Source organism: Anolis carolinensis, chromosome 3 (assembly GCF_035594765.1).
Source record: "Anolis carolinensis isolate JA03-04 chromosome 3, rAnoCar3.1.pri, whole genome shotgun sequence".
In the NCBI taxonomy this organism is placed as follows: domain Eukaryota; kingdom Metazoa; phylum Chordata; class Lepidosauria; order Squamata; family Dactyloidae; genus Anolis; species Anolis carolinensis.
In genome coordinates, this window is record NC_085843.1 from 275,021,701 (window position 1) to 275,047,993 (window position 26,293).

Consider the following 26,293-nt stretch of genomic DNA (forward strand, 5'->3'; position numbering starts at 1 on the left):
GCTACTTTTTGGACATAAATTTTGCTGTCTGTCTGCTGACCACTTCTAACTTTCCCCTCAGCTAGATGAGATCTGTAGGTTTCTGATATAAATATACAGTTCATATAGATTCAAAATAAATTAGTATTCTTAAGTTTCTTTAGCTTACACTGCTGTAGTTATCTGTCTTTCTAGGTGGCTTTTTCTGGCTTTGTTCAGTGAAATATTTAACAACAAAAGGTTGTCACTCAAATGAAACTACAGTTGACAATTCGGAAGTATATTGAAAGTACTATGTCTTTTAAACTATCATGCTTCTTCATAGGATGAAAGTGTACTTTATTAGGATTTGTAATGCTTTTTAAACAACAGCTTTAATACCTGATGCCACTTGTTATATTTGCTAGATTAAAGCTAGTGAAACCTTGTAAGTCAGTATCTGTTTTTACCTGGCTTTTTATCCTGCATAGAATTATGAGAAAAAAAACTAACTATTGACATGACAAGTATCTATATTAAATTACGATTTGCAGTTCCAGGTGAAAAAACATTTTTATTTTTAAACTTATGAACAGGTAGTGAATTTAACTATTAAAGTAATGTCCTTGTATTTGTAAGAAGATATGAAGAATATGGAATATTGAAAAGTGAGAGAAGGCATGACATAAGTGCTTTTGCTGATATAAGTGCTTTTACTAGGTGCATACAATTTTATAACACTATTTTTTTAGAGAGGAGAAAACTGTGTTATACAGTATTTGGAGAAATGTGTTTTCCAAAGCATGTTTTGAATCAACTATCAATTATTACAGACTCAACTGAATCTCTGGAAATACACTGCTTCAACATATGAAGCATATATTTTTAGCTTCATCCAAAATATAACAACTCTTTGATCTTTGCATTCAGTTAGTATCTCCATTAAAAAATCTGCAAAAAATAGTTTGATGTGATTCTGACACATATCTTTCTCACCTCATCTCCCCAAAATAGTAATTATAAGTGGGCAAATATAAGGGGGCTAAAATTTTGTCCTAAGTAGCAAAATTTCTACCTTGATTGGATTTTCTGAACCTGTTGCTAAAATGAATGTTTATATTAGCAATTCTGATGATTTTGTACAATTGAGTAGGAGTATTTCTGAAAGCAAAGAGTTTGATGTTGGAGTAAAGACATACTATCCTCTTTTGACTGTCAACACATACACTAATCTTTTCTGTTTGTTTTATTTATAATAAATTAAATGCTTTGGCATGTAAAACTGATTGCCATTTTTGAAAAATACATTTTACCATCACTTCATTAAATATATTATCCTTTAGAAAATTTAATATATACCCAGTATTATTTCAAGTACATCTGAATTTCAAATATATATACATAATTTTGCATGTTATAAAAACTTAACTAATTAAACATACATATTAGATATATTATTTTAAATATAATATTTGTTACTTCCAGACTTAAGGTATGTATATATTTTTCCTTGCCTTCTGTTTTGCTTTCTGTATAAGCAAGTTTGTTGTTTTCTATAGAAATGAAATGATCCATAGATATTAGGCTTTCTTAAACCAACCATTTGAATTGTCATATTGTTATTTTTTTGCACTCTAGGATTCACATATGCTTATATTTGTTTTCAGGCAAATGAAATGGAATACTCTGTCTGTGTATGTGGAATATTAAAAGATATTTTTCAAGTGGAGGAACTGACTAATTAGGGTGTTACCAGAATTACCATACAATATTGTTAACATTAAAGCAGTAGGATGAAATGAATGATGTCATCTTCGGTTTCCATTAGTATTAGTCCATTAAATTCAAATCACTATTGATTTAAAAGAAGCATGGTTCTTAAAACATACTGTTTAACAAGCACTTTCAGTGTTCTGTATTTGTTGCTTGTGTTTCCAATTAAATGACATTAATACAAAGCACATATGGGGCTGCAAAATAAACTGAGAACATCGCTCGCTAAAAACCCACCTATTTCAAATGGAATGTGAACTAGGTTGTGGCCATTATTCCCTTTTTTATAGTAATCTATTCTTGTTATCGATATTAAGGAGAATAGAACTACATTATTTTATTTTATGGAAATGTTTTGTGGCATGGCGTAGACATTTATATTACTTGAAAATATATGCAATGCTTTAGATAAACTTCACTTTTATTATACAGATACAGTTCAGCAATAGCTTTCCCCTGGTTGATTTCCTATGAATACACGTGAATCACATAGAATATACTCATGTTCCACTCCATGTCATTTCAATAGGACTTCCACAGAAGAAGATCACAGTGGTTTCTATCCTTATTCATTAGCTAGTCCTTATTATGTAGCATGCTTATTTATTACTGTTGCAGTTTTCTTAATTGCCTGATCTGAAACTGTAGTTCACATAATGATGTCCTAAAACATCTCAGATGAAGTAGAGACATTGTTCCAGCATGACATTATGCTGTTAGCTTGAAGGAAAAAAATCAAATTAATTCCAGTATTTTCATAGCTGATCTAGAATCAGATGAACATTTTATTGAAAGTGGCATACAGTGAACTGGGAAATATGGCTGACCATATAAATTGCTTTTTTATATACAGATAGGATATCAGTACTTGCCAACTCAATGCAATTTCAGATTGTTTTGGTTTGTTTGGTAATATTTGTGCCATGAAAAATAAAATATTTTCATTTTGAAAAGTACTGAACTGTTTATTACTCCAGCTGACATATCTTGTTTTATACGAATTCAAATTTAGAAAATAGACTTATTGTTAGGAAATGTTGCTTATTTCTATAACACTACAACAACATACAAAATACAAATTTTGTATTCTCTTTTTATCCAAACAGGTCTATAAAGTAAATTGTACATAGAGACAGTAACCTGGTTAGAGGCTGCCAACTGAGATTTTATTCTGAATAAACCAGCCCCAAAGTCTCCATATGTCTAGATAAGATCCATATGTCATATGCTATAATCTGCTGTCATATGTTATATGGTTGTTTCATGTTGCACTGATACTGTCTCACCTCTGAACAAGTTCATAGACAGCGCATCACAGATCACACCATCAAGTGTGTACAAAAGAGAATAATCAGTAATGGAATACCACCCATTTGTTTAAAACTGTGCACTGAGTGAAGTACAATACATTTCTACCACACCTTTCTCTGTCGTCTGTCCTCCTCCCCCACCCCATCTTTAAAAAGCCATATGGATAAGCCATGTCAAAGTGAAAGAAAGACATGTGAAGAAAATCTTTGTAACCATCCTCCCTGTCCCCCTTCCCATTTTTCCCATGGATCTTGAATCTTTCTCTCTACAAGTTAAAAAAAAAAGCAGCTTAGGTGCAATATTTTGAACTAGAAACAAGAGCAGAAGAGAAAGCTTCTCTTTATGTATCTTTCATTCAGATAAATGCAAACCAAGGTTGTGTTCATTAAAAAAGCACACCAAAAAAAACTACAAAAGAAAGAATTGTGGAACAATTGAACAGGTTTTGTATCTGAGGTTCAGATCAACATTACAGTGTGCAGCCTGAGCCTCAGGCACTGAACTTTCTCACTACGCATTGTTAAGTATTGAATAATCAAACGATTGATCAAGTGATGCAATATGCTATAGCATTTCCTATGTGTACATCCCCCAGTATTTCTGATATTTGCTCTTATTGTTCTTTTTAATGAGAGGTCACATTATTAGCAAGATGCATAGATGAGACATGATAATGGATGTAAAAATTCTGTTTTTGATCATTATAATTTAGGACCAAACTACAAGTTATGTTTTTTTAAAGTGTAATGCAGAAAAGAAGGATTTCAAATTAAAGCAGCAATATGAAGGGAGAGTATGTTTTACTACCTAAATCATCTGTGGTTCTGGGTGTGTATTTCTGTTAGGTAAAGGTAAAGGTTTCCCCTGACATTAAGTCTAGTCGTGTCCGACTCTGGGGGTTGGTGCTCATCTCCATTTCTAAGGCGAAGAGCTGGCGTTGTCCGTAGATATCTCCAAGGTCATGTGGCCGTTACCTTCCCGCTGGAGAGGTACCTATTGATCTACTCACATTTGCATTTTTTCAAACTGCTAGGTTGGCAGAAGTCGGGGCTAACAGCGGGATCTCACCTCGCTCCCGAATTCGAACTGCCAACCTTTCGGTCAACAAGTTCAACAGCTCGGCAGTTTAATCTGCTACGCCACTGAGGGCTTCCAGTATTTCTATAAGTTAGATGTAAAAAATAGTTTAGCAAAAAGTGGTTGTACACAGCTGTATTTGAAAATAAATCTTTAGCAAGTCTGTGATGCTTTCTTTGATCCTCAAAGTAGCCATGTAATTTTACATAGTTGCAGGCAATCAGAATTAATATTGCACTTGTAGCAGTACATTCCCTGACACTTGGCTCAGTGGATGTGATGACACAGAATATTCATTAACATTTAATATATTCAGTGAACAAAGCTGTCAGCTTCTGTGGAAGAAGGGGAAGTTTACCAAGGACTGAAACTTCAGTGCTTTGTAAAAAGACAGAGAGGGATATAAAGAGCAAGGGATAAAAGCTGGATATTTTCAGGAAGAAAAATATTTACCATGTTTTTCAAGTACAATATTTCAATGTTTTCCTATGTAAAACCTGGAAGCTTTGCTGTGTGTGTATTCACAGCTTCCCCTCCCCCCTATTTTTGGAAAAATGTTTTTCAAGATGGGGTTATCAGACTCCAAAGATTGGGAGACGGGGCAGGGAGAAGCCACGGAAAAACTTAGGCTGGAGAAAAATCTCACCTAGAGCTGAAGAAAAGGAGGAGTCATGCAGTGTTGATAAGGATGAAGTAAATAAAGCAACTAAACTTGGTGAGCCATTGGCTCTTGAGTCAATAGCTATGTTCCTAAGAGTAAAAGGTGACTGAATTTCATTTAGCTTTCTCATCTTTAGCTGTAGAAAAGATCTTTTAGTCTTTAACATATTTTTAAGAGATTATTGTAAAGGGTCATACCCTAGAAACCTCCCTTGGAACACTGAAGAATCCAATTACCACAACAAGGTAAATGGAAGGGAAATAAATGTAAATGGGAAGCCAAAGCATAATCCTATACATATCTATTTAGAAGGCTTCTGTGGGGCTTACTCCCACAAGATGTGGTATAAAATTGTAGTTATTACTGAGCTAATTAGACATTTGTGAGGAATCTGCAATCTTTTAATGTTTTTAGACTACAACATTCTTTACCTCAGACCATTATGGTCTGGGTAAACATTAACATTTGTTGTTATTGCTGTATGCCCTCAAATAAACTCTGACGTATGGTGGCTGTATGGATAAGGATATTGCATGAGCGTTAACAGCTGTTTAACAATGAGTGCTAATGCTATTTATTGCACAATGCCGTTTAAAAGTAGTGGCATTCCAGTTTCCCTCTCGATTATTGTAGATTCCTTTTGTTGTATAAGCGTTACCTTCATGAGGATATACTGCTGAATGAAATATTGTTAAAAAGTTACTTCATGTATTCAGCTACATTCACGCATGTGCTAATAGCATTGATTTGTTAACCTGGATTGAATGTGGATGCACACTTTTAATTGTAATGGGGTACGCTGTATTCAAATGGACAAATGTTGTCACCAGTCAAAACTCTTACACAGTAAAAAAAAAAAAAAGAGGTTTGTTTATGATACATCACCCCCTGGCAGCATAGACTGCACAAGATTGGGAATTCCTATATATATATAATGTCATTCATATGTATTATGATGGGAGGTATTGAAATATTTGTGTGTATATGGCAACCCAAAGCTACCTTAGAGCGCTATTGCTAAGCAGTGCAGTAATGAAAACACTAAATGGGAGACTCTTGTGGTAATGCAAAATTGTGTGGTTCTTATGGCTAAAAATAAGACAAAAATGTGGGGCAATGCCTATGAAGGGCGTGGGGTGGGAGGAATGGTCTACTAGATAGTGCGAGACGCAAATAGTGCAATCTGTATTTAGAGAACAGTATTAGAGGGCTTGTGTAATGAACGGCTATGCTGGCGGGTTCTAGTTTTCTATGATAATGAGTTTATGATGTTTCAACATGCTGTTAGACCATGATGATGTCTCTTATTAAACTTTCAAGAGACCTACTTGTCAACTGCCATGCTCATATCTTACAAGCTCAGGATCATGACTTCCTTGATTAAGTCTATCTGTAGTATGGTCTTTTTTATTGGCTTCTACTTAACAAAATAATACAATATTTTCCAGTGAGGTGCATTGTCTCATGGTGTCCTAAGTACGATAGCCTCAATTTAGTCATATTCATTTTTAGTGGTTTGTTTTAAGCACCCAGTCACGTGTATTTTGATATCTGTAGAGCTCTTCTCCAACAAGAAAACCAAAAACAATTTAGTTGATTTTATTTCTGTCATTTCTTTTCACTGACCATAATAATAATAATAATAATAATAATAATAATAATAATAATAATAATAATAATAATAATAACAACAACTTTATTTTTATACCCCGCCCCATCTCCCCGAAGGGACTCGGGGCGGCTTACATGGGGCCTAGCCCGATAAAACAAACAAATAACAGTAACAAAGCAATAAAACAATTATCCCAGTAAAAAACATCAACATCAATAAAAACAATCATTAAAACCAACAAGCAGGATACAGTATTAAAAACAGGAGACCATCTGTTACAGCCATAATTAATTTACTTCAACTTAATTTTAGCTTTATTTGCTTGATATGTTGAGTTAATTCCATGGATACTAAAGTAAGTGTGCATGCAAGACAGCAGTACAAAAAATGAATTTGTTTTCCACAACATGTTGACTGTAACTTTAACCATTTTCTACACTACCTATTCTCATGGGTGCCTTTTAAATCTCTACATTCCCCCAAAGCCCCAATGTCAGGATATGCAAACTAGGATAAGCAAAAGACATGCTTAACTGAATTAATAGAGTGAAATAAAAGAAGACACAAAAATGGTATTGAAAATTTTACAAGATTTTAGTTCAGATGGCCTAGTTAAATGGGAATTCAAACACACCACCAGTCCTGAAAGAGGTTGAAAGGGGGTTTAAAAGTAATTTAATATTTTAACAATTTAATCTTTGTGGTTAATTTTTTACTAATATATATGTTTATAGTCCTTGATCTTCAAAATAATATACCATTATTTTTATCAATTTAGGTATAACATTTCAACCCCCAACCCAGGCCAGAAACAGTGTTCAGAATGGGCCTCATCTTTTTCTTAGTCAGAACTCCACGTTCTGGTTACTGGCAGATGTATTGTTTTTAAATATGTTTTTTTCTGCTTTGAATCATTATTGGCAGAAAGATGGGATATAAATAAATGAAGGTACAAAACAGCAACAGAAGTAATAGCAGCCACAACAACAATGATGTATGAAATAATGCAAGCCTTTTCTCCTTGCCTATATGAAATTATCATAGACTCACAAAGGCATGTTGTACTTGAGTAATTCTACTTTTGGTGCAATGGTAGATGAGGACTCAGAGTGTCTCACTAGAATATTGACCATTGACTGCATTTTAAAAGTGGTTTTGAAATGGTCATCTCATTTCTTGCTGAATTTACATTGGTGAGCTTGCAACAGCATAGCTATTACTTAATCCAAATCCTTAAAGCAGAGGTTTTTTTTCAGACTAAGTAAGATTAAACTTTTAGCAAAATAATGTTCCGATGCATAGAGATTTGTGTGCATCTTAAGCTAATGGTGCTTATGATTTGTAAGTCTGAAATGAGAACACACCTCTTACATTAAAAAAAAACCCTCCACATGGTAGTGAAGGGAAATGTTTAACACAATAAACTTTAAGTTTATCACGAGATATTTATAAAAGTGAAAACATTGACCCCAATATGAAAATACAAGGAAAAATAGTTATAGGAAGTATAGAAATGACAAAATATATGAATAAATTCAGTTGCATGAAACAAATCATGTATACATTTTATGATTATATTACTTCAAGCAAATGAGGATATGTAATTTAATTTCCTTAGATCTACCATTTATTCCCAAGGACAAATCAAATACCTTATGCTTAAGTCTGGCTTGTGAACTTTGTGACCAATTTATGGTGTTCACAGCTCACTGGCAAACCATTATGTGCCCAATAAACACATTTTACATGACTGGTAAGTTTGTTTTGGGTTAGAGTGGGGTGGATTATTTTGTCTTGGTCTAGTTTTTACAGCACTGAATGTTTGCCAGTATGTTGTTAACCACCCTGAGTCCCCTCAATGAGATAGGGCAGGGTATAAATAAAGATAATGATGTTGATGGGGGGGGGGGTGTGACTCCATCCAGCACAGGCTGGATCAGGAGTACCTCTGTCTTGTCTGGATTAAGTTTCAATTTGTTTGCCATCATCAAGTCCATTACTGATGACAGGCAGTGGTTTAAGGTCAGGACATCTTCCTTGGCATTAGGTGGAAAGGAGTAGTAAAGTTGGGTGTCATCCGCATATAGATGGTACTGTACTCCAAAACTCTGGATGACCTCTCCCAGCAGTTTCATGTATATGTTTCATGTGGGAGACAAAACAGAATCCCGAGGAATCCCAAACAGAGGTTCAAACAGGAGTCTCCCAGAACCTCCTGGGTACGGCCCTCCAGGAAGGACCACAGCCACCATAAGAAAGTGCCTCCAAGTCACTTTCCAGCAAGATGACCCAGAACGATATCATGGTCAATGGTATCGAAAGTTGCTCAGAGATCCAGGAGAACCAACAGGGACACACTCCCCCTGTCTAGCTCTCTTTGCAGGTCATCCACCAAGGTGACCAAAGCTATCCCTGTTCCATAGCCAGGCCTGAAACCAGATTGAAATGGATCTAGATAATCCATTTCATCCAGAAATCCCTGGAGTTGAGAGGCCACCACATGTTCCAAAACCTTGCTCAGAAAGAGAAGGTTGTACACTGGCCGATAGTTGTCCATTATAGAGGGGTTCAGGGATGGCTTTTTCAATATAGGTCTCACAGCTGCCTCCTTTAGTAAAGGTGGAACTTTGCCTTGTTCCAAGGAGTCATTAACCACCACCTTCACCCACTCTGCCTGCTCCTCTCTGGCCTGTTTGATCAGTCAGGAAGCGCAAACATCTAGAATATATGTGGTAGCTCTCACCTTTCCAAGGATCCTCAATCGGAGCCTTCCTCTTGTAAGTGACAGGGGAAGTGGAGGGCAGGAAGCGGGAGGCTGGCAGTGCTCCTGCCCGCCCGTGCTGATCTTGGATCAGCACGGGCAGGTATCTGGATACCATCCTTCACAAGCATAAGATTTGGGTCAGCTGCGTGGACTCCATCCCAAGAGGAACTGGGAAATAAAATACTAGTTCCTCTCGAGATTTGGGCCTGTGTAGGAAATACTTTCTGAATTTTTAACAGAAGTCTGAAATAGTGTAAAATTATTGAAAAATGCACAAAATATCTCATAATATTCTCCAGGAGGAAGGGAGTGAGAAAAATGGAATGTGGTAGCAACTTTAAGATTTTTTTAAATTTTAGCTTGAGCTTCTGTAGATATAAACACATTTTTTCAAATGCTCCATTCAGTGATATTAAAAGTTCAGGTATTAATCATATTTATACACTTGTGAGAGTGGGACAGAATGTAATAAGATCCAGAAAGATAGAAATCATGTCCCTTATCCTATGTTTTTAAAAAGCTTGCCAAAGTGATATAGTTCTTTCTGTTCGTTGTAGTGGTCAGTTAGTGTCGATGTGTGAAAACAATAAATCCTACCTAAGTCAATGTCTCTGGATCCAGAACTCTAAGTAGACGGTTTTTGTTATATGTAGAGTAATGAAGGAACTCTTGCATTAATATAATATACCATGAAGCCATTGTTTTTGTTCACACCTCTGCTAACTGATTGGATAGGCATTTGTGAATATAATTAATGGATTGTTTTAGATAGCACCAAAAGGGTTATTGTTCTGATGAAGTATTATCATTATGCATTAGGATCATTATTCATAAAATGCAAAGCATACTTTGACTCTCATCTTTTTCTTGTTAAATTGGGAATGGAAAGTAATATTTTTGGATGACTTGCAGTAAATTTATGTAATTGAAAACATACATTGATATTGGAAGAGGGAGAATGGATTGGAGGTACAAAGCAATTTATAATAGTTTTATCAACAATTATCTAACATTTTTAAACCTTCACGAATCTCAACTATGATTTTTGAAATTTCAAATGAGATTTTAGACTAAATTTCTTAATGTGTGGCAAAACATGTCCCATTATCCTTGCAATAGTGCAGATATCAATGATAAAGCAGTTGAAATACAGGCAGTCCCCAAGTTACGAACAAGACTGATAAGGACATTTTCTTACTAGCGTTATAGAATAAAGGCTATTAGTCTGATCTGCTCCTGCAGAATTCTGGGAAATGTAGTTTAGGAAAGCCGAAAACTGAGCATTCGAAAGGCTTCAACCTGAACTACATTTCCCAGAAATCTACAGGAGCAACTGAGACAATCGGTAAACAACAGCCTCTGTTCTATAACGCTAGTGGGAAAACAGGTACATTTTTAAGTGCAACTCAGGCCAAAAAAATATATCTATTAGCTTTGTGTAGCATAGGGAAGGGTTAACACCCCTGTGGTGTATATTTTGCTGTCTGTGCCCCTGTTCAGAAGATTTCACCTTTCTGTCCCTGTGATTATTAGATTTTGAAAAATTTAGCTTGTTGTGAAAGCATGGATAGGAGATAAAGCTTCGGTGGAGACATCTTTCCTCCATGATAATAGTTTCAGGAGTGAATTTCCCTTTCTAGATTTCTCTCACTTCCTGTTGTCTCTTAATTTGTTCTTAATTTGTAAGTCAGGTGTTTATAGCTTAGGGACTGCCTGTACTGTATTTTGGTATAAGGCGTAAAGTGTGGGTGCAAGATGTAACCCCACTCCCAACATACACCCTGATATATTTTTTCTGTCGGCTGGGATTTTTTCCCCTCAAAATTTCAAAGATAGTGCTATAAGTGGAGCCTTAGTAATACTCTTTTCGAGTCATGTGTATTTATTTAAACAGCATCTCTGCTCTAGCAATTGAAATGATTTTGCCTTTAAGTGTTCCATTATATGTAATGACATATCCTGGTTTTGACCTTATACTTTTAGAATGTCGTACTGCTTAAATGCTTCTTTGGAATACTCATATTTCTGCTGCAATACACACCGTTTGCCTGATTGCAACCACACCACCCTTCTTAGGATGTCAGTAAAAGCAACCAAATGGTTTTGTTCCCTTTGGAAATGCACTATTTTATTTCAGATGCAATGTGTTCTACACAATCCTCCCATTGCTAAACTGTCTGCTTCCCAGCATTTCATCTTTTGTTTTTCCTTTGTATATAAGTAGAATTAGTTAGTAAATTAATTAAATGTATGTCCCCACAGGCATGCCAAAAAAGACACTTGGTTATAGACAATTAGAAAACAATGCATCTCCAAAGGGAAGAGACATTTTTATTAGATACATATATCTATTTCAGTTGAGACTTTCCTGTCTCTTTTCTTTATACTGACCTTTCTACTAGAAAGGCCAATTATTTTGTTTTGTTCCATTATTCTGCTTCTGTAAAAAGCTCACTTCAAGTATCACTTAGCTTTTTCTGTCTGCTATTGAGTCTATTTGTTCTCAAAAGGGCAACTTTTCAGCATTCGGACTTGTTTTCTTTGAACTTTACTTAAATTTTCAGAGGAAAAACACACATTATAATTGATTGACAATGAACCACAGTATTGCCAATTTTGGGGGACTGAGAAGTTGAACAGATGACTCCACAAGACTTTGGTATTTGTCACCCACACTGGAACTGTAAAGTTTAAAAATGATTTAAATCAAAATCCTATTAGAATTTTATGTAATGAAAAAAATATTTTACTATTATTTTGGATTAACACATGTTTTTACATCAGTCTTCCACAACACTCATCATCATTGGCTATCACTCATGGCCAAGTATGATTGCCTTCTCGGTGTAGGTTCTTGGTGGTGGGTCCATAGGTCACTGTAGAGACCTATTCTTGATCTGCTTGTTCTTTCACAGTGAGGACATCGATTTCCAGATGGAAGGCAGTCCTGACAAGGATTCACTTGACGCACCTTTCTCTTGACACATTTATCGCTTTTGCCCTCCATGTATGCCTCTTAGAAATCTACATCACTGTTGGTAACAGCTGATCCCCAGTTAGTACGCTTGAGGGCCAGGACTTCCCAGTTTCTGCTGTTTATGCCACAGTTTTTAAGGTTAGCTCTAAGCCCATCTTTAAATCTCTTTTCCTGTCCACCAACATTCGTTTTCTGACCTTGAGTTGAGAGTATACTGCTTTGGGAGATGGTGATTGGACATTCGGAAAATGTGGCCAGTTCAGCAAAGCTGGTAGTGGAGAATCATTGCTTCAGTGCTGGTGGTCTTTGTTTCTTCCAGAATGCTGAAATTTGTCTGCCTGTCTTCTGAAGAGAATTGTAGGATTTTTCGGAAGCAAGGCTGATGAAATCGTTCCAGAAGTTGAGTGTAATGTCCACGTTTCAAAGGTGTATAACAGCGTTAGTGGATTAAAGCTTTGTGACTTGAAGGTTGGGTTGCTGATCTGAAAGCTGCCAGGTTCAAATCCCACCCGGGGAGAGTGCGGATGAGCTCCCTCTATCAGCTCCAGCTCCATGCGGGGACATGAGAGAAGCCTCCCACAAGGATGATAAAACCGTCAAAACATTGGCAACGTCCTTGCAGACGGCCAATTCTCTCACACCAGAAGCGACTTGCAGTTTCTCAAGTCGCTCCTGACATGGAAAAAAAAAAACAGCGTTAGGAGGACAATAGCTTTATAAACAAGCATCTTGGTATCCCTACGAAGATCCCAATCTTCAAACATACTCTGTTTCATTCTGAAAAATGCTGCATTTGCAGAGCTCAGATGGTGTCGTATTTCAGTCTCAATGTTAACTTTTGTGGAAAGGTGGATGCCAAGGTAATGGAAATGGTTGACATTTTCTAACATTACACCAATAAGCTGTATTTCTGGTATTGCAAAAGGATTGGCTGGTGCTTGCTGACTGCTGAAAAAGCACTTTATTTATTTATTTATTTATTTACAGTATTTATATTTTGCCCATCTCACCCCGAAGGGGACTCAGGGCAGATTACAATGCACATATACATGGCAAACAGTCAATGCAATTAGACATACGACATATAAACACACATACAAGCAATTTAACATTTTCCAGCTTCTGGCTTCATGAAGGTATGCTTGATTCTGGCCACAGGGGGAGCTGCTGCTTCACTGTCCACTTGTGACATCGAGTCCTTGAAGGTATTACTTCCTCATTTCTTCCACGTGCTGCTGGCAATGTTATGGTGTTGTAAATTAGTTAAATTAGCTTCCCGCATAAAGTGTACCTAAATTTCCTACTTGATAGATGCAACTGTCTTTTGGGCTGCTTAGGTAAACAGCAAGCTAGGCTATTAATGGTTGGGGGCTTGACCTGACCTGGCTTCGATCTCATGGTCAGTAGTTATTTATTGCTGCTGGCTACTAACCTGCTGCACCACAGCCTAGCCCAAAAACTTTAGTTTTCTCGATGTTCAGTGAGAGGCCAAGCTTTTCGTATGCTTCTGAAAACATGTTTAGAGTGGCTTGTAGGTCTTCTGAATGAGTACAGACTACATTATCATCAGCATATTGGAGTTCTGTAACAGATGTCGTTGTGACCTTGGTTTTGGCTTTCAGTCTGCTGAGATTTAATAGCTTGCCATCTGTCAAATAGATGATTTCCACACTGGTAGGGAGCTTCCCATCAACAAAGTGCAGTATCATAGCAATGAAAATGGAAAATAAGGTTGAGGCAATAACACATCCCTGTTTGACATCTGATTCCACCTTTGGGAACCATTGTTGTCCAAGACTGTTGCCATCATGTCATCATGTAGGAGCTACAGGATATTCACAAATTTGTCAGGGCATCCTATTTTTTGGAGGATGGTCCAGAGAGCACTGTGATTCACTGTGTCAAATGCCTTTGCAAGGCTAATGAATGCCATGTACAGTGGTTGATTTTTTTCCTGCATTTTTCTTGGAGCTGTCGTGCAGTAGCCCCACCCACTTTCCCTGAGATGATGTATAGCTAGTGGGAGGGGCTAGAGCCTCAGTTCCTATTGTCCGCCGCAATTGCAGCAGCTTAGGAATTTCCCTTAGCTCTTCCTTCACTCTGACCAGTTTTTGACTGGATTTGCTGCTATGATTTGGACTTGACTGGACTTCCCCCTGACTACTGTTTGCTTAATGAGTTGGACACTCTGCTGAACTGGTTTGACTCGGTCACATTTTGTCTTCTATCTCTGCCTCACTGTCGAACAGGCCAGTTACTTACCATACTTTGGGTCATCATGTCTTCCACCACATTAAAAAAAGTGCAACCTGATGGGGGAAGCTCCCAGATACTGATGGCCACTCAATGTGTCTATTGTGTCTTGGGGAGCTCATGTGGTTAAATTCTGTCACATCTGTCAGGCCTTCACCCTCCAAGCTCACAGAAACTGGGCGTCCCAACTTAAGGTGCTCCTGTATGAGCTAGTGCTCCTGGCTTCAACCACCCAGCCCGAGAAGCACTCTACTTCAGAGCTTCCTGCTCCCCCCCCCCCTTTGACAGAACTCCAGTCTACTGCTGCCCAACCCCATCTTATCATCTGTGGTGACTGTCACGAAGCCAGAGCTTTGCCGGTATGCAGGCAGAGGTGAACCAAAACAAGCACCCTGCTTGTGTCAAACTGTTTAATTATAGCAGTACTTACTGTCTGGCTGTTTTCATAGTCCAAGTGTAAAACATAAAGATAGTACTCAGCCACAGACTATAAAACAAAACTGATGGCAAACGCGGACTCAGTGGAGGAGAGGGCCTACCTTCCAGAAGATTGGTTCAGGGCTTGGGCTTTAAAGTTAGCAAACTTGCAGGCTTCATACATGGCCAGGTGAGCGACAGACGCAGTCAATCCATCTTGGGCCACATGGATTCAACCACTGCAGTCACTCCTTCTGCAAGACTCCGGGTGCTTCCACTCCAGACTTGGTTTCTGAGTGTATTCAGTGCCCTCTAGGACAGTCCAAAACCTCACTATTCATCCCTCCCAGTGTCTTTTGATCCCTGCACTGGTGGACTTGATGGTCCAACGTTTGCACAAGGATGCCATTTCAACAACTGCTTCCCTCCTGGATGCTGACTACAGACTCCTCTCTTCATGGCTTGGGCACACGTATGGGCCTGTGCTGGTCAAAAGTGTGTCGTCATCACATCAACCTCCTCAAACTTCTGGCTGTCAAGAAAGTGCTTCGAGCCTCCAAAGCCTCCCTGACCAGGTAGTTGATTCAGTTACTTACAGACAATACCAAAACCAAATTCTATATCAACAAACAGGGAGGGACACACTCCCAGGTTTGATCAACCTCACCTTCCAGGTCTGGACTTGGTGTAGCTCATGGGGGATTCGCCTCATCATGCTCCATCTCCCTGGAGTCCTTTCACGAATGGCGCCTACACCCACAGGAGGCTCATTTCATCTTCTGCCAATGGGGCTTCCTGCAAGTGGACCTGTTCACCTCAACTTGGAACACCGAATGTGCCCTATTTTATGCACACCTATGACCGGGACGAACACCAGGTTGTCTCACTTGGTCTCCTGGCCTACTTATGCTTTTCCTCCCATACCACTAATAGCAATAACTTTGTCAAAGATCTTGGTGTACAGGGCGGATTGCATTTTCATTGCACCACAGTTGCTCCAGCAACTGTGGTTTGCCCCACTCTTGTGGGCATCCCAAAACGAGCTTCAATGCCTGTGATATCGATGGGACCTACTCACCTGTCAGGATGGTCACATCTATCATCTGGACATGCATTATCTACATCTCATAGTCTGGAGGATACGACTGCAGATGGGTTCTCCCGCTCAGTGAAATTGATCGTAGCAGCTGCCTCCTCTACTAAATGTTCCTTCAACTACAAATGGGGTCACTTCTCCTTCTTAAAACAGGCCAATGTCAAACATTTTTCCGAAACCACGCCCATGATCCTTGATTGTATTGCTGTCAGAGCTTGGGGTTCTCACTCTCTTCTTTGAAATGCTATCTGGCAGCAATTTCATGGGTTTTTTTTTCCGTGTCAGGAGCAACCGGAGTTGCTTCTGGGGTGAGAGAATTGGCCGTCTGCAAAGACGTTGCCCAGGGGACGCCCGGGTGTTTTGATGTTTTTACCATCCTTGTGGGAGGCTTCTCTCATGTCCCCGCATGGAGCTGGAGCTGATAGAGGGAGCTCATCCACACTCTCCCCAGGTGGGATTCGAACCTGGCAGCTTTCAGGTCAGCAACCCAACCTTCAAGTCACTTAGTCCACTACGCCATCTGGGGTCTTAATTTCATGGTACCGGAGTAAGGTTGGATATCCATCCTGCTTTGGTGACCCTTTCATTAAACTATTCCTAAAAGACTATAACATTGTTCACCCACCAGCATGTTCCCCAACCCCTGCGTGGAGCTTGGAACTAGTTTTGTGTCAGTTGTTGTGACGGCACGCTGAGGGAAAAGGTAACACTAACTATATATGTCTGGCTACTCAGCGGCTGTCAGTTTACCCTATGATTGGTACCTCAAAACCTTAAAGTAAACACTATTGAAACTGAATAAAGATAACCAAGAATATGTTTATTGAAGAAATGCAGTGTTAGAAATAATATGAGGTAAAATCACTGAGATATGTCACTAGTAAATCAGTCCAATCCAGAATATAAATGACAAAGCACTAAACTATAATGTTGTGAAAAATTTAGGGTCTGGTTACCATTAGGTAAATACTCTGATCTATATTGGCTGATAAGGACTATGAGGTAAGAACAAATTATAATAACAATAAGGTAAGTACTAGCTGTGAGGTTTATATTTTAGGCTTTGATGATAAATACTCTCTCTAGACTATGATCTCTTTATGGTAAGCACAAGCTATGAGGTAAGTACTTTTCTGTATTGGTAAGCTCTAGGCTATATGGTAACTATAAGATAAGGTAAGGTAAGCTGTCAAAGACAGAACGCCACAAGATAAAAGATAACAAAGTTTATTGGAGTTACAGAACCAAAAATGCCCATAAAAGACAAGGGCTAGGCAAACACTGGCCTTAAAAGTAAAAAGAGACAAGAAAAACGTTCAAAAGATAAACCGGATTAAACCGGAGTTTAATCCGGGTTAAATCAAAACAGCTTGCTTCAGCCTGGGAATAAACAAACAGAAGCTGGTGAACAAAAAGTTCAAAGGAATGCAACTAATTGGCAGCAGATGCTTCTCTGCTGCCAAGAGCTATGTTTGAGTAACTTAGAGGTTACTCCTCCACACAGCAGGCAATTTCCCGATACAAACACAGCAGACGAGGGCAGAAGCAGTCAGCGAAGTCCCAATCCGTTCCGAAGGTCGTAAGGCAGATGCAGACGTTTGTAGTTCACCAGTTCCAACGATAGACACAGGTAGAAGAATCCGAGGCCGTAGTCAGTCAGTCCGTAAGTCCAGAGTAAGCAGATGGCGTCCGTCAAGAAGACGACGGAAGGTCAAAGCTATTAAGATTAAGCAGAGGTTGCACAACAAAACCCCACACAATTCCTCCCGCCGTCTGAGCCCAATGTCCAGGATAATTTACGTAGTCAGCAAACGAATCACACCCGTCTTCAGGAAAACTTCCCACACAGATCCCAAGCGTTCGTCCAGATTACCTTGCCCAACGCAATTTGCTATTGCTCCCAAACCCCATTTTATGCCAGTTACAAGTCCTCATCGCTATCAGCTGTTCTCCTTAGCCCGGGCGTTTCCTCATAACTTTCCTCATCAGAACTGGAACACCTTTGACTACGCCCCACAGCATCCCCAGCTGTGGATCCCGTCCCATCCCTCCAGCTTGTCCACGGGTCTAATCCTGAAGGTCCCCAATCGCCTTCCATACTATCATTGCCAGTGGCACCCAAATCCTCCCTTACACGAGTCCATTCCATGTCATCCTCTTCCGAGCTAACCATCTCTTCCTCCATTCTCTCAGTAAACCCCTCAAAAGAATCCTCGTCAGATGGTTCTGCAAAGATATCTCGCAGCCGCTTCCTTTCTCGCTCCTCGAGAGTATCTGACTCTCGAGGAGTCTTACGCCCACGTCTCCCAGTAGTAGAGCCATGAGGCTCAACCATAACATAAGCACAGAACTAAAAGCTATAAAGGCTGTGTGAAGTAAGCACTAGTTATGGTGGTAAATACAAGTTATGATATATACTATCTAAGCTATTGGTAAGTACGTGATATAGGTTGCCTGTTTGGTTTGCCAGGCCAAAAGAAACCCAGACAATTCTCTGACCTAACTCTAAGAAGTTTTGATCTGGAATGAAAATTGGAGGGGAAAAGGCCTCTGAGGTGAGCTCTCAGACAGCAGGGCTGAACCATCTTACCCAAACCTACAGGGGAGTTTGAAGCTCCACCCCTAAAATAAGAACAAATGGAAGAGTCCACCCAAGAGCAGCAAACCAGGAAAAGAGCAGAGGAGAGAAAAGCTAAGTAAGACATCACAGTTGTCCAAACCTCCATTTTAACCAATGGCATCAGCAGACCTCTCCCATCTGTCCTGGAAGACTGCCTTCCTTGACACTGACACATCATCAAGGAGAACCAGTGAGTTCTGTGCACTTTGGGTGGATGAGCCTGTTTCTACAAAGGCAAAGTAGTTCTCTGCACAGATATTGCCTTTTTGCCCTAGGTCGTCTCTTGTTCCCATATGTGCCAGGATATCAATCTGCCAGCATTCTTTCAAAACCTGACTTCCTGTCTGGAGCGGTCCCTCCACATTTTGGATATTGGAAGGGCCCTAGCCTTCTACGTACACAGGATACGGGCACACAGGAAATCCCCAAGCTTTTCCTGAAGTATCATGAGGATGCCCTGGGCTCCCAGTGTCTATCCTGCTGGATTACTGCGGCGATCCATGTTGCCTACCAACTCTCAGGTTGAGACCCTCCACCTCAGGTCAAGGGTCACTTACTTTCAGGCCTTCCTGTGTGGAGTGCCCTTGAAGGACATTTACTGTGCAGCCACATGGTCATTGCCACTCACCTTCATCTCTCATTACAAGGTGGACTCCCTCTTCAGGAAGGATGTTGATTTTGGCAGAGCTATGTTCTTCTCCTGTGTGGCATGACTCCCTCCTCCAAGGTCAGTAGCTTGCTAGTCACCCATATGTTCAATTTCACAGAGACCATGCAGAAGAATAGGTTGCTGTAACTGTTTCTTCAAGTGGTCATTCTGCCACCTCCGTCCTCAACCCTTCCCCTTCCCCCCTTCTGCAGTTGCGCAGCGTCGCCCCCATTGTTGGAAACAAGTGGTTGAGGACGGAGGCGGCAGAATTTAGTGGGGAAGGAGTTTCCAAGCTCATTTATCGCTATGATAAGTGCCTAGATTTGAATGGTGACTACGTTGAGAAGTGGTATTTGGTTGTGGTTTTCAACTGCATATGGTAAATGTTTTCTCCTATACTTTGTTCATTTTTAATTCCAAAACATAATGTACTTTCTGGATAGCTCGCATAGATAAGTTTGAAAAATTGAAAGAAAATGGAAGTAAAACCAAACTTATAACATAAATTGTATAGGGTTATTGGCTGATGCCATCAGCATGGAAGGTAGCGAAAGACTGAAGTACACCTGAATTGGAATCATATCTATGATCTCTGTTTTGATTAGATGGGAAACATGGGATACAGTGGAGATGTTTTTTCTAGGTGATTCACTAAATCATGGCTTTCCATAAATAAATTCGTTTTGAGCAGGAAAGAATCAGAATTTGCTCTCAGCAATGCTGGTCTACCACTTGGCTACAAAGCACTCACTGATAACCTGAACTTCTACAAGTGCTAAGCAGTATTCCTGATGAAGTTAATTAGAAACTGAACAATTAAAAAGGCTTAAACAGTCTTAAAACATGATTAGTTTGGATGAAATCATGGAAACAAAGGGATTTTCAAAAAGCTAGACTTTTGTCTAGCACCAGACAGAAATTTATGCTGCAGTCAGTTGGGACTCTGAGGGGAAGTGTTCCACAAGGCTGCAGCAAAAAGGCCTCTCTTCCATCCTCATACAACATATTGTTTCCAATAGTAAAACACAGGAACTGACACCTCCAACAGAATCTTCAGGGCAGCTTAAATGTAGATCTTTCAGGAGTTTTTCAGGCGGTTTTGAATTTTATCACCCAGAATAATTGGGCGTCAGCTACAAACCTGGCCTTGTCAATATCCTAGGAATAATTTACACCTAGTAAATACGCATCAAGTGTTCTATAGCTCGTGAAAGTGTACATTTGGAGAGCAGTCTTGTAAATGTTTTCTCAGAAGTAAGGCCAGCTGTGTTCAGTGCACATATTCCAAAGTAAATGTGCATAGAATTATAGCACATTTACCTGTAGCCCATTTATTTCTATCCTCTACCCTGTTATTTACTCTTTCCTATTCTTTAGCTAGTTACCTATCTGTAAGGGGATCTGTTCTTGTTCTGGACAGGGCCATAATTTGTTACCAGCAATTTTCAAAGCGTTATATATAATGTATTTAGAGCTGGGGTGTTGGGTAGCAGGTGGGAGAGAAATTAGTCTTAATATATTATTTTCTTGTCATCTGAGTAAATATTTCTTTTTCCAATTTATGGGCTTTAAAAATTTCTGGTGGAAAATGAAACTATACATGTGCAAAAATAGCCTTCTGAAAAACAATGTTGTGGATATGGTCACAACTTTGATAGCTCACATAAGCCATGAAGGAGCTGCTAAGACCTGGACACAGAGTTGGAAGAGACCTCATGGGCCATCCATTCCAACCTCCTGTCAAGAAACAGGAAAATTGCATTCAAAGCATCCCCGACATATGGCCATCCAGCATCTGTTTAAAAGCCTCCAAAGAAGGAGCCTCCAGCACACTCCGGGACAGAGAGTTCTTGTTGCAAACAAAGCTCGAGTTGCCACCCCACAACACCATAGCCATTGGTTATGCCTGAATAAAAGTCAGAAGTAATATGGGAGATACAAGACCCAGTAAAAATAGTGGCTTCTTGCCAGGATGATAATATGTATTGCTATGCTGTTACTGAAATTATGTCATCTCATAGGAGCTAATTCTATAACTCATTAAATTCGAACAGATATTCAAATTAATGGTACTACTGCACAATATTTAAGATGAATTTTACAATTTTCCTGGCAACAAATAGTTATGAAGCCAATATTGGCTTCTGACCATTAATAAATAAAGGTATTGTTTTTATTTTATTGTATTTATTGGTGAATCTTTTAGCCTCAAAGGCCCCCAGTTTCACGCACAATGTATAAAACATAATAATATTTTCATTCAGATTTATAATCTCAATTTAAAACACAACACTCAAGGAAAAAAGACTGGGTAGGGATGAGGATTAAAAAAAGTTGTGCGGATGATGAACCAGCTGGAAGTGTTTCAAGCAGCCTGCTGGACTATATGCTGCTGGTTGCCATTTAAGGGATAAGGACAGAAGTATCATTCTCCTCCCTTTATCACTTTTCTGACATTTTTCGTAAATGCACTTTAAGCGATTAAAATGCCTTTCCAAATGGGCGTTTCTTTCATATGCCCTCCTTTGATGTGTTGGGCCCTCAGACCTGTAGCTACCTTCATCCAATCAGCTATTTGTTGCTTGGCTGAAAAATGTAGGAAAAGAGCTCAATTACAGCTACAATTGGAGAGGTTATTAGACACAGCAGCAGAGCCCAGGTCCAGGCACGATGGAGGTATATCTGATTGCTATTTTTTTCTCCCTCTGACTAGAGCTGTGATTCCAATGATTCCCAAACTTTGGTCCTCCAGGCGTTTTGGACTTCAGCTCCCATAATTCCTAACAGCTGGTTAGCTGGCTAGGATTTCTGGGAGTTGAAGTCCAAAAAACCAGGAGGACCCAAGGTTGGGAACCACTGGACTAGAGCAATTGCAGTTGGAAACTGGAACAAGGGCTTCTCCCTGATCTCCCATTGCACAAAGATTGCCCGAGTGAAGTTTATAAGAGAAAGTGCAAGAACATTTACCAATCAGGCCTAGGCTCTTCCTCTTTCAGCACTTATTTTTCATTGATTCATCCACAAACACATCTGTCCTTTTTTGCTTCCTGCTACTGAAGTGTGACAAATTGGTTGTCAAGAACACCACTCATTTTACTTTAAGCCCATATGTGCGCCAAAATGTCATGTTATGAAGTGCTTTTAAAGTCTTACTTTCCTGGGTTTTTCTACCTCACCAGAACATACTAGTAATTAGGGACTGACTTGGCAACTGAATAGCATTATTGAATGAAGTAGTATGATGGGCCAGCTAGTTTTCGGAGGAAGTGATGTAGTTATAATTGCAGAAATGCTGCAGTATTCCAGTAGGTGTACTGGATGAACTCAGTTATGTTTCTCTCTTTAATGAAATTGTGTATAAATTTATGACATGATAACAAATATCCTCTTCCTTGTAACAGGTCTGCTAGAACAGTTGTGTGGGGTAGGGGAGACTGCATTTGCTACAGTGTACAAGTACATTCCTAAAAAAATATAAACTATCTGTATATTTTCCACATTGCAAGTCTGTGTAATGCCTACCCTTATTATAATGTCCTTGCAATGTAATGTCTTATCTGTTTTATAGTTTAATTATCTCATATTTATTAAAACAAATCATATATAAAGAAGAGGAGAACTAAAATGTCATTAAAACTGAGAACCTGATCTTCTGAAAGCAGCAGTCGCCCCTCCTCTTGAAAATTGTATAGCATTATTTCCACCTTCCCTGCTACAGGTATACACAGTACACGATCCGTTTGCCTGCTTTAACCTGTACTACAACAGAACAAGCTGAACAAGCAAGGATAGCGGAACAATATAGTAAATCCATAGAAATATTCATTCAGTAAATGCTCTTGCATCACAGTTATCGCCAGCTGTATCCAATTAAACTCTACCTGCATTCACTTATTGCATATGTTTATAAATGTTATTGTGCGTGAACATGCCATCAAATCACTTATAGTGCCCTTTAATTTCATGATTTTTCTAAGGTAATAAATACTCAAAAGTGATTTTGCTTAGTGGTCTCCCATCTAAGGACTAATGAGGGCTGACCCTGGATGAAAGACTGCCAATAAATACCTATATTTCATAGGAAGGAATTGGCAAAACTAACTCTGAATATTTTTTCCCCATAAAATTCATGTGGCTGCCTTAAAAGTCAACAGGCAACTTGAATGCATATGCATACAGTGTTCCCCACCTGTCCTGAAGAGGAAATGGAAATCTTTGATTAGTCTCCAGGGTTTTTCCAACAATTACTGGTGTTTCGGCAGAATAAAGAAAAATCTTTGAACAATAATTAGGTATAGTTGCAAGCTGGTTTCCTCCATGAGAAGACATACATCAAACATCCCCACTTGCATGACCTCTCAAATACATCCAAAGCCTTTCGCATAGGAAATAAGGATTTTATATAAATAAAATCTTGTCAAAGTGATTACTGGAGGAACCCAAATGGAGTCCTCAAGTTATGGACTAACTATAAGTCCTTTGTAAGTCAGGTGTTTGTAACTTGGGGACTGCCTGTGTTGGTAAAGCTTCCAAGAGCCAGCAAAATCACCAGTAATTCAATCCCAATCATATTTCTGCAAAAGGGTGCTTCACTTCAGCTGCCTCCAGTTTACTATTGCCCTGGCTCCTTGCTAGGGTCAACTTGCTGAAAGCAGGGCTTTTCCACTCTGGGCTGTCGGTGCTCTTAAATAACCTCCCCAATAAAGTAATCCAGAGAAGCTTCAGTCTACTTGGTACTCATACCTTTTCTTGAGACTCTTCATTACTCTGGCAATCAGGTCCAAAGGAGAGAGCTTCAGCCCATTTCCTGTTATGCAGCTTCTACCTTTTTGCCCCTTTCCAGAGTTTGCTGGTGCTATTTTATTTGCCTCCTTGACACAGTCCCTTGAAGAGGCTTTAACTGAGGCTACCTATTAGATCTCTTTTTCTTCTGAGGCCAAGGGCTACTGGTGAGTCCTCCTTGTCCACAGGTATAAATAAAAGATAATTACCTTGTCTTGAGATAGAGATGAAACATTTCCTCTTTTGTATGATTCTGGAAAAAAAATATTTATTTATTTATTTACAACATTTCTACCCCACCCTTCTCACCCGAGGAGACTCAGGGCGGCTTACAACAACCGGCAAAATTCAATGCCAAACAGATCAATAAAACGGCAACACATTTAAAACCATTAACAACTATTCATAAAATACAACACATAAAATACATAAAATACATTAGTCAGCTAAAACATATAGTTACTTAAAACCACTTTTCCAAGGAACCATTGCACATAAACCTAAGTTCAGACCATGTCAATATATTGCTTATTCATTAAATGCTTGCGCACAAAGCCATGTCTTAACGTTCTTCCTGAAGCCCAGGAGAGTTGGGGCCTGCCGGATGTTACTGGGGAGGGAGTTCCACAGCTGGGGAGCCACCACCGAGAAGGCCCTGTCTCTCGTTCCCACCAGCCGCGCCTGTGAAGCAGGTGGGACTGAGAGCAGGGCCTCTTCAGATGATCTTAGTGTGTTTATAACTGGATTAAAATTATAACCGTATTTTTATGCTTCTCTGTAGATGAAAAGTCATATAGTTCCATTATTTCTATTTAGAGAAATGCCTGATATTTTCTTTCTATCACAGATTTGCTGATAATGTAAAGAAAATCTGGGGAAAATTAGGGGCTAATAAGGAATCAGAAAACAGTGATTATGCTATGTTGCAGCCATAAATAAAGTGAATTTTTGATGCAGAGCAGATACACTTGAAATCTATTGAAAGTTAGTTTAGAAATGCAATCTGATAGGTTGCAATGAATTATTTTGGCCACAGACCTGACTGAAATGCCTATATAGGCAGTTCCCAAGTTACGAACAAGATAGGTTCTGTAGGTTTGTTCTTAAGTTGAATTTGTAAGTAAGTTGGAATAGATACATTTTTAAGTATAACTCAGGCCAAATACCCCATTTACTCAAATCTAATGCTCACCTTTTTTGGATAAATGAACTCGCCAAAATTAGGGTGCGCATTAGGTTTGCATTATACGGTCATCTTAGTGCTGAGCCAAAGCCAAAGGGGCAACTGCTACAGGAGCTTCACCTGGAGCTTATATTCGAGGAATGGCATCTGTAATTTAATCGTCATAGCTCAATGCTGTGCCATCCTGGGATTTGTAGTTTGGTGAGGCATCTGCTCTCTTCGGCAGAGAAGGCATTGAACCAAGGCATTTAAAATGGATTCATTCTACAGATGCATGCACCCCAATATTTTCTTTCCCACTACTGAAAGCTTTGGTGTTGAATACTTTTGTTTTTAAAGAAGTAACTTTAGCAGGCAGTAACAGTAATGCATACCTTTTTTGGCCAAATTACAAAGAGTGCACTTTTGGCTGCTGCACATTAGATTGAATAGTAAATACTTTTTGTATTTTCAGGGTTTTGAAAATGGAGGTGCACATTAGATTCAATGGTGCATTACAGTTGAGGAAATATGGGTATATATTTGCTTTGGATAGCACAGGAAGGGTTAGGACCCTTGTGTTGTTTGTATTGCTGTCTGTCCCTGTGATAATTTGATTTTGAAACATTTGGCTTGTCATAGAAACAAGAATTAGTGATAAAGCTTCATTGGAGACACCTTTTCCCCCCATGATAACTTTTTCAGAAGTGAATTTCCATTCTGAGGGGTAGATTTATCTCACTTCCTGTTGTCTCACCCCTGTTCTTATGTTTGTGACTAGGGGACTACCCATACGCATACGTATCAATTCAGGGCTCTTGGATATTAGTTTATAGTACTCTCAATATACATTTGGAGCAAGACATTTTAAAACTGAGATTATGAATTTCATTCCAAATACAAAACCAAATGTAAAGCTCTTTGAGAATATGATGCTATCTTCTAGGAAATTTACTCAAATCTAATGCTCACCTTTTTTGACTAAATGACCTTGCCAAAATTGGGAAGCACAATAGATTCATGTCATACAATAATCTTAGTTCTGAGCCAGAGCAAAAGGGGAAGCTGCTTCAGGAGGTGCACCTGGAATTCCTCTTTGAGGAACGTCATCTCAAATTCAGTGACCAAGGCCAGGGCCGGCCGGAGATATTTTTAAATGTTAAGCGGGGGTGCTAAAAAGC

The 26,293-nt window shown here is 39.1% G+C and overlaps 1 long non-coding RNA gene across 4 annotated transcripts in view; it reads left to right on the top strand.

The window, feature by feature from the left end:
• sox2 (SRY-box transcription factor 2) overlaps nt 1–26,293 on the top strand; it is a 533,219-nt gene that overhangs the window by 852 nt on the left and 506,074 nt on the right. The gene's annotated exons all lie outside the window — the stretch shown is intronic.